This window comes from Tinamus guttatus, unplaced genomic scaffold (assembly GCF_059628265.1).
Source record: "Tinamus guttatus ecotype Peru unplaced genomic scaffold, ASM5962826v1 Tinamus_guttatus_pri_ptg000242l, whole genome shotgun sequence".
In the NCBI taxonomy this organism is placed as follows: Eukaryota; Metazoa; Chordata; class Aves; order Tinamiformes; family Tinamidae; genus Tinamus; species Tinamus guttatus.
Genome location: NW_028288776.1, coordinates 1417764 through 1427073, shown reverse-complemented (window position 1 = coordinate 1427073; position 9310 = coordinate 1417764). Strand labels below are relative to the sequence as shown.

The 9310-nt window shown below is 40.6% G+C and overlaps 1 long non-coding RNA gene across 1 annotated transcript; it reads right to left on the bottom strand.

Annotated features, from left to right (window-relative positions):
- Positions 1 to 2280: 2280 nt before the first annotated feature.
- Positions 2281 to 8079, bottom strand: LOC148594473 (uncharacterized). The gene is made up of 2 exons (XR_015913464.1): positions 6886 to 8079; positions 2281 to 2348 (listed from the first exon to the last, which is right to left on the bottom strand). It is a non-coding gene; the product is annotated as an uncharacterized LOC148594473 (long non-coding RNA).
- Positions 8080 to 9310: the final 1231 nt, after the last annotated feature.

The following is a 9310-nucleotide window of genomic DNA, read 5'->3' as shown; positions in this document are numbered from 1 at the left end:
ATAAGTTAAGGCTATTGAAGAGAATCAAAAGCCTTTTCAAAAATCAATAGCTAGAACAAATTCCTCACGATCATAATTTTGAGGATAAAAAATCCATTAAAGTGATGTCTTTGATTGCTATTAATGAAGCAATCTGGAACAAATCCAGAATGATGCATATGGACAATCAAATCTCTCATTTTCTCACGTTTTAGAAGGCCCAGATTTGGGGCTTGATTTATGAGACAGTGATGTACAAAGGCACCTTTCCTTCAGGCCCTGGGCTGCCCAGTCTGGACAGTGGATGGCACAGTCTTGAAAGGGAGCTAGAGCAGAAATACGTGCTCAGAGAACAAGAGCTCAAATAAATGAGCTTTAAGTACCTGCCACAGATCCCCAAATACCTTTGCTCCTCTGCCAGTCCTGTGGAGCTCTTGCAGGCTGCAGTGAGAGCTGAGCTGCTGCCATGGAGGTGGAGGAGAGTGCTTGTGATGGGAAATCCCAGCAGATTGATGCTGCAGTCGGGACCACGTTGGGGAAGTGGGTGTTGCAGAGGAGCTGCTGTCACCATGTACACACAGGTCCATCTCCTATGGGCTTTGCTTTGCTCCCGTGACAGCTCCTCAGACAAAGCTACTCCAGCGCCTGCAAGGTGAAAGTGGTGTGTCCCTAGGGGACCCATGGTGGCCTTTTTGGCAGCAGTCCCCTCCTCTGAGGCTATGCTTTGCAGACAGGAGAGTCCAGCCCCTCACCTCTCAAGAGCCAACTTCAGGGCCTGTTCCTATCACCGGTCTCTCCACCGCTGGCTACCAGCACCTTGTCCACATGCTTGACGACCTTGGCCTCCCTTCCTTCCTGCTCCCGACCTCCTGCTGCTGATCCAGCAGCTCTCTTACCTGGTGCCTTGGTGCCTCCCTGTCACTGGAAAGGTAACACCCTTACTCCAGGTGCCTGGAAGTGTCCAAAAACGCATGGCACACCCCTGCAACAGATTTTGAAAATTTCAGCAGAAGGCCATTCATGCTGAAAAAAAAGAAAAAAACACGAAATTCCCTTTTGTGACTTTGCTTTTTTGTTACCTCTAGGACATCTCTCTGGGGTAGGTGCTTCCCTTAAAGCCTGAGTTGCCTGTGGTCTGGGAACTGTCACATCCTACATAAGGCTCCTGAGCCCATGTGACAGGGCCAGGATTTAGCCTTCAGTCTCTGAACAACAGTGATTCAGTCAGAATTCAATAAAGTGCTTGTATTATATGAACCTTGTAGGAATCGATTTTTATTTGAAACCAAATTTTAGGTTTCAAGCAAGAAAAAAAGTTAGATACCAGGTCAATATGATTTGTATGGGTATCGCACGAGGTCACGAATATACTGAACTTTCACCTTTATTATCACTGTAAATTAACTTCGAGTTAGGTTTAATTTCACAGTTTTAACATCCCCTTCTCCCTCTAATCTACTGACTGCACACTGTGAAGTTGAAAGCTCAGTTGCTTTTTTTCAGTATTTTCAAAAATAGCAGGTGCAAAAGGCTGATGTATATGTAAGGAGCAGTCAGCAACAGAGCCATCTGTCTTTCTATTACCTGAAATTGTATATAAAAACTTTCATTCCAACTTCACAAACAGCTAACAGTCCCCTATTGCTTCCATCCCTGCAATGCATCTCTGCATTTAACCTCCACAGAAACTTGCATAACTAAAACCTACTGCTTCTGCTATAGGTGTTGTTTCTACCATGCTAGCTGTGTACAGCTGCAGCAAACTCATTGGATTCACCATCTGAAGATGCCTCTTTTCCTTGAGTGACCACAGGCCATACAAATTACTTCATTTCCATCTGACTCTATGCAATTGGGATAGAGGCAATTTCCTTTCTACACTTTAGAAAAATGTTACAAACCAAAAACCCCAGACCAAGCACACTAGTTGGAACAACGATCCACCTACTCCTGCACTTTGTGTCAGGTAACTGTCAGGAGTGGATGTTTAGAAGTGAAAGGTGAGAGGTTGCTATTTCACTTCTGTCGTGTGCCCTCCCAGCTTCCAGCAACCCGCTGCTCAGGTAATCTCCATTTTAAGTTTGTTTAGACCTGTTGCTAGCTGGGAGGATTGGGGGGTTACTGAAACCTCCAGGCTAGCCTGGAGACCAACTGTTGGCAACTCTGGAGAACACATGAAGACTGCCTTTACCATTTTAGAGTCTCTCTCTCTATATATTTACTACTTCTAGAGGTCTGAAATGATACCTGTAACTTGTCTGGACAGATCACATTAATTCCTCATTGTCCATAGCACTGAAGAGCTTTCCTCAAATCCTTTAATGGGCTTGAATCCAAATGCTCAAAAAAGATCAGTCACCAAGAACTGTCTGGAAGGAAATGAAGAAAACTGTTAGGTAAATTGGGTAGTTTCACCATCAGCATCAATGTTCCCTCCTGGATATTGGAGAGAGTGAACATTCACTAATGAACCCTGGTATCAGAGACAGGTATTTATTAGAGCAAATGTGCTAAGTCCTGGCAAACATAGGATGGCACGGGATGGTGGAGCAGGCTCCAGAACTGACCCAAGCTCATCAGTCCCAATGTGGCCTGACCAACTGATGGTCTGAGGCATCCATGACAACTCTGGAGCAGCTCTCCTGCACAGGATAGACATCTCTCTGATATGAGAAGTATCCTTGAGATTCCCTGGCAGATCCAGCAGGAAGATCTGACATGGAAAGGGAAGTGCCTTGTACCTATGCAGTGCCCAAGAGCAGGGAATGTGGCAGGAACATTCAAGGGTAGCATTTGTTGCCTGTGTCCACTTCGTAACAGTGCCCTGCACCAAACCCAAGGAGTCTGTGGTGCAGGGCACTGTCCACTATGTAGACAAGTGATTACTACATAGAAGAATTCTTCTACCATGAACTCAGGCTAGCAAAAGTGAGAGGATTTCATTGCTGCCAGCCAGAGTAAATATTTTTCCCCCAACTTTTTATTAAGAGTTTCCACCAGTGACACCAATGGGCAACAGCAAATCACAATCACAGTACTTTCTTTAAATACCTCTGTCACTACTCAGGGAAGTAGACTGAAAAATACAAATGTAGTTATAAATTCCATTAACTTTTCAGAAACCAAAGGAAATTTACCACAAAAGGTGAAGAAATTTTGCTCCTGGTTACAGTGATGTAATTCCAGGAAAGCTGACAGGGAAGCACTAACTCAAGGAAAAGAATTTGCTCTGAGCTCTGGGAATGCATGTTAGGCTGTTTCGAGCAGATAGAGCTATCTCTATATTGCGCAAAAGACAGAGAGAAAGACTTCTTATGATGTTCTTCCCTATAAAAGAAACTCAAACGCATATCCTACATTTATAAATAAATGTGTTACCTGAAGAATAGTGACACACACCCTCATTTGCATAGGATTTAGTATACATCTGTGCTCTTCAATAGATTATTCCAAACTCTGAGTATTTCATATAATTAATGTCAATATGCTTGGCTTATTTGTTATAAAAGAAAAGCATTTCTAATTAGCCTTTTTGATGTGTTAAACTTCAGTATTTCTCCTGAGTGTTTTCCAGATCCGGTCTTTTTTTTTTTTTTTTTTAAAAAAATACTTCTGCACCGAGAGACAGTGAGAGGCTTATGCCCCCCATGAGTATGATTCTGAAGACAGTTTAAATGGCATTAAAGTGATAACTAGGCTTCAGGCTGGTCCTCAACATGAGGGAAGTTTCACCTACTACAAGCAATGCCAGGACTTTGCATAGTATAAACTGGCCTTGTGACAAGGCAAACATTACAATTTCCTGTTAAATTCAACCAATGCTTTCCATACTCCCACTTATTATAAGGACATGTAAAGTTTACTTTATAACTGAAGCAAACCCTCTTTGCCTTTGCTCAACTTCTGGACTTCTCAGAAGAGCAAAACAAAACTGCCTTTTTTTTAAAAAAAAAAAAAAAAAAAAAAAGTCCAGACAAATTCAGAAGTTTTTACCAAGCCAAAATATTGATTCAATTAGTTACAAGTATTGGGAGAGTGGAAGTGTAAGCATACAGACCCAAATCTCTCACCACTTACACCTCTTTCCCCCAGGAGAAACTCAGCTTTGGATTTACATTTGAGTCAAACAACTGTACCAGACTGACTGGACGTCTATTTGAAGTAACAGGAATATTTTCCTTTTAGTTTGGGTCTTGGATTAAGCGCTAAATGAGATCAGTGCTGGAGCTGATCTGTGGAGGCATACAGGAAAAGAAATTTCACTTCTCTATTAAAATAGACAAGCAAAGTGTTTTATTGAGGACTGAAATAAGATGTGATATTCAATGACAAGCTCACGTTGTTTTTCTTCATTGTATAGCTCTCCTTTAATAGGTAGAAGCTCATTTATCATATTATAGGGTGCTTGATTCTGAGTAAAAAATATAGCATCTTCCCTCGAAGCAAGGAGGCCATTTTTTACAGTTTTGGCAAGACTGCATACATGAGACTTATTGGTTGATTAGTGAATTCTAACAAGAATAGCAGATTCCTAAAACTTTGGCCAAATTGAGTGATTTTTGGTTGTTCCAGTAAGCCAATATTGCTGTGGAAACTTGGAAGCTGCAGTCAAGTATTTGATGATTTATTTAGTAGGAGTCATCTAGTAGCTAATTGTCTGCAATTTTTAACCTCATTCATGTTCATTGCTGATTCTTCTTTTGCACTTTTCTCCTTGAGTTTTCTTACATATTTGCATGTAACATTTCCAGACGGCAGTTCAACTTTATCACAAATATTTTTATGAACTTGCCAAACCACATCCAAGATCTTCAGACTCAAAAGTAAAAGATAAAATCATCCTCAGAGGGCACCTCACCCGTCTCCACCCAGGCACATGAAAAAAACCTCAGCTTCAGGCTCCAACATTTTACATTTATAATGAATCAGAGCTCTGTAATTTTTTTCAGTGATGGAATTTTCACCTTTCCATTCTTTTGCTGTATTTTTCACCTTGGATCCATATCAAAATAGAAAATACTGGTTTGCCACGTGACAGACACATGCACTCTGTCTGTCTGCATCACAGATCTCACCATCTCTGTCGTATGCGTTGGCTTGTCACTGGTTTGCCCATCAGTGGCTGCAGAAGTACCACAGCTAGAATGAGGGATGACCAGCTAGTAGGGTTTGGCTGTGGGTGGAGAAGACTTCGGTACCACACTGGCAATAAGTCATGGAAGAGATCACAGGTAACTAGAATGCTTAAGACATTTGACCGCTGTGACCTAGATCTTTCTGGTTTATATCCAAGAAGAATCTGATTCACGGTGTTTCTTTTTCCATCAAGATTTAAAGATGGCCCTGGTGCCTGTAGAATATTTAAGCCATAAAAACATTATCACCCTAGTCAGATTTCTGGTTAATCTCAAGTGATTCTTTGTGAGTTGGAAAGTTATTTCTGTTCACTGTCTGCATTCAATTATTCCGGTGACTGATTCAGCAATTGTCACATGTCCATCTTTGGGTGGCTTCATGCCACTGGAGGATGAAGTGCTCTTTCTGTCTCCTATTTGTAGGTTTATGAAGAAGACTGGGTCCCTTGGGAGAGGAAAAATATTCTATTTGGGCAATATTATTACCATAATCTATAATGATCCATGCCTGTGGGAAGATATTTTTAAAAAGAATAAGTTCTATTTTGTTAATGCAGCCATTGTTTAAACGTAAAATATAATTACAGTACCCACCCAGGGTGTATGTTGTTGTGTAATTTCATAATACTACGTCTAGATCAATGTTGGCATTCCACCTCTGAACTTACCACACCCAGGAATGCTGGTATTACACAATTACACACATCCTGTTGACTAATTACATAATAATTAGTATTTTTAATATTCAAAGATGCATTCGCATTGGTTATGCAAGATTTTTTGGTCATGGAAAATTAAAAATAAAACATAACAAATATACATACCGAACACTGCAGATCAGAGCTTACAGAGCATAGACTTATCTTCCAGAAGACAGAACATAATACTTCATACTTCATACATTTTAAACATATGTTTGGCAATCCTTCCCTTCCCTGCTGTTACTTTAGGTAACACCTGTTTTATAAAACTGTTTGCATTCAACATAGCTAGAATTTCTGTAGCCTACCTACTACTGAGTTATGACCACTTATCATGACCAGCAATATTTTTTGGCTGAGATACTGTGATGTGCCTGAGGAAGGAAGATTGTTCTCTACAATGGCAGTTCTGTGAGAAATTTGGAAAAGGTGATCGAAGTTAGCAATTACCTACAAAAATATCTCAAATGCTGTCATTTTAAAGTGCCACTGATGAACCCAAGCCATTTGGATGTGTAACACATTGTCCTGATCTGAGTTTTTGGTTCTCCTCATAACAGAAATGAGAGGCCAGATATAAAGCCTAGCTCACTATTTGGATTTGGCAGGCTTTAAGATAACAGGCTTTTCGCTGCAATCATGTCTTAAAAGATATACCTAAAAATAAGGAAAGTAACTTCTAAAATTTGGTGTTTCTTAAACCAGCCACAATTTACAGATGAAGACACAAGAGGGCCAGCTCTGGGCCTTGCCCGGGTCTTTTTTTTGCTATTAAAAGTGTATCATACCTGGTGTTTCCGTGGTGCTTCTGGCCTAACCTTCCTCTAGTTGTGCACACACATCTTTCTGGCAGCAGGGATGAAAGCGATGGAGTGTGCTCCCATTTCCAGCTATGCCAGTAGGACCATGTGGTTCCTAGACAACAGGATGAAGCAACCAACACATGGCAGGTAACTTCATTTTTTTTTGCTCTTCATGAATTTTAACATTTCAATCACTGTGGCTGCAAGTGACATTTCAAGGTCTTGAGGGCAAATCACAGCCCAGGGGCTTTGCACTGGGTTTCCTACCTGTTCATCTTTCCATGAGGCAAACGTGTTTCTTCAGGGACCAGCTGCCTGGGAAAGTGTTCTTAAAATGTGGTGCCTTGGTGGACACAATCGGTCAAATTCCTCTTTTCCCTTCTATCCTAATGAAAAAAAAAAAAAGTCACAGTGAACCTATGTGCTTTGCTATTCCCCCTGCCCAAGAGAAAGGCTTTAGCTCATTTGCACATATTATTATTAGCAGCACTGAAAATAAGCCAAAACAAAAAAATTCACCTAGCCTGAAAATGTGAGGGCCAACTTGCTTCCTGATGTGATTTTAAATGGCTGAGATATTAAAACACTGAAAAACGGGGTTTATAATGGAAATACTGACAGACTATTAACTATAGCGACGCTGCTCTAATAAATGGAATGGCCTGTCGTAATCTCTAGTTCATAAATATGCAAATACAAGGCAGAGGATTTGCTCCAAAGGATGTCTCTATAATTTTGACTGACCTTTACTGATACTAAATGAGCCTGTTGCTTCTCTTTTGAGCATTAAATGGAAAGTACAGGGAATCCTGTCTCTCTACACTCAAGGCCTACTCCTGCTCCCATTAATATCAATGGCAAAATCCTCACCATCTTCAGCAGGAAAAAATCTGGCCCCAGAACATATAAAATTTTAGACTTCTGGCATAAAACTGAATTCTTGACTGTACTTGATTTTAATTTTGTTCTCATCTGCATTAATTATTATTATATTAATTCTTCTGTTTGGGAGAAATTAAGCACACATTCGCCTCGTGTCAAAGAGTGTGACCTGCCAAAATGCTCTCATTTGTTCAGTGATAAACAGGCCATCAACACAATGATATAAATGTTGAATTTTATCCAGTTTCCTGTTCTGGACCAAATGGAGGTAAATCTAGTGACTTAATATTTAATAATCTAAATGTAATTTCTTTTTTGTGTCTCACATTGCAGAGTAAAGAATTGGATGGCTAGCAGTTTTGCAGATTCCCAACCCCTAATTATTTTAAGCTATTCATCCTGGTATCTGTCCATTGAAGCTCAGCCAAATTGCCAGCAGGGGAGAGATCTGTCCAATCCAGGAGCTAAATGAGTCACTGAGAGTCAATCTGTTTTTTTTCCCTTGCTGCTGGGATTTCCTTGGGTCCTGGCCTCTCTCTGCTCCAATCACACACACAGCTCCAGGCGTGGGTCCTCTTTGGCTTCAGCTGCCTCCTGTCTCCCCATGTCTGCTCTGCTCATCACAGCTGCTGATGGGTTCTTGCCGGCTGCCGCAGAAGACCAAAGCTTCCATCGCACGGCTCTTACAGCCCCTGCTCCGACGGAAAATGAAGACATCTTGGCCTTGTTGAATTTGCTGCTGAAGTAATACATCAGGTATCTAGATGGAAAGCAAACCACATGAATAAAATTTGTCATCTGGGTTAGATACTAATTTATTTGCCTTAAGTTCTGGGAACAATATTTGCACTTTTTCCAGAGAACTCAGTTAAGTTTCATAGGAATTGAATACTAATATAATTTCTGCAGCATGGAAAACAAATATGAAACAGAGAAAAAATAGACTCATCAGAAACATTAGCTGCTTAGCATTAAAATATCTGACAATGCTGAAAATAAAACTTATAAACAGGAACATTTAGATCCTAAGTATTCACTAAAAAGCAAATTCCTTGATTCCTCCCTTTTAGGGTCAGGATTCAATTACACAAAAATATGCAGCAGACTTAAGGACTGCATGTAAGATTAAGATAACTGGTATTTCATAGTAAATGATTAAATTAGCTGACACAGTTTTATCCTGAACTTTGCCATTAAAACTGACATTTTTGTGCCATGTACAATGTAGGCTGCTAGCAATCTAAAATGCCTTTCTTCTTTCAAAGACCTTAAATAGCTAAAGAACCCTTGTTCTTTACTCTATTTGCAAATGTGTGCAAAACATAACAAGAGGAACTAAGCACAGGTCTTGCTTTTTTTTCTCACCTACCATACAAATACCTTAAGAAAACGCCAAGAAAATCCCAAATGCCCAGATTCAGCTCTGCACTGTGCACTTTAATCAAGTCATTTATGTGACTCTACAAAGCTGAGAACATGCTGTCCTCCTCACCATGAGTAAGAATAGAGAAATGACAGAAGCCTCTTACTAAAAGTTTAATTATTCCTAGTACGCAATTCTAAACCGCTCTGCTTTATTCTCCTTCATTTCAAGCTTGCTTTTTTATGCTGCCAGGGAGTTATGGGAATAATTTTGATACAATACAGAGTTTAAGACTGGGTGGATGAAGTGTTGCCAAAGCTGGTGGCTGCAGCCACTGCCCTTCAGCTGAGATAGCTGGGGAGGAGGAACTCAAACTCCCTTGCCAAGCTACCCAGCCTTCAAAGTAAAGCACAGGCACGAGCCACCGTACACAGCAGGAGAAGGGGA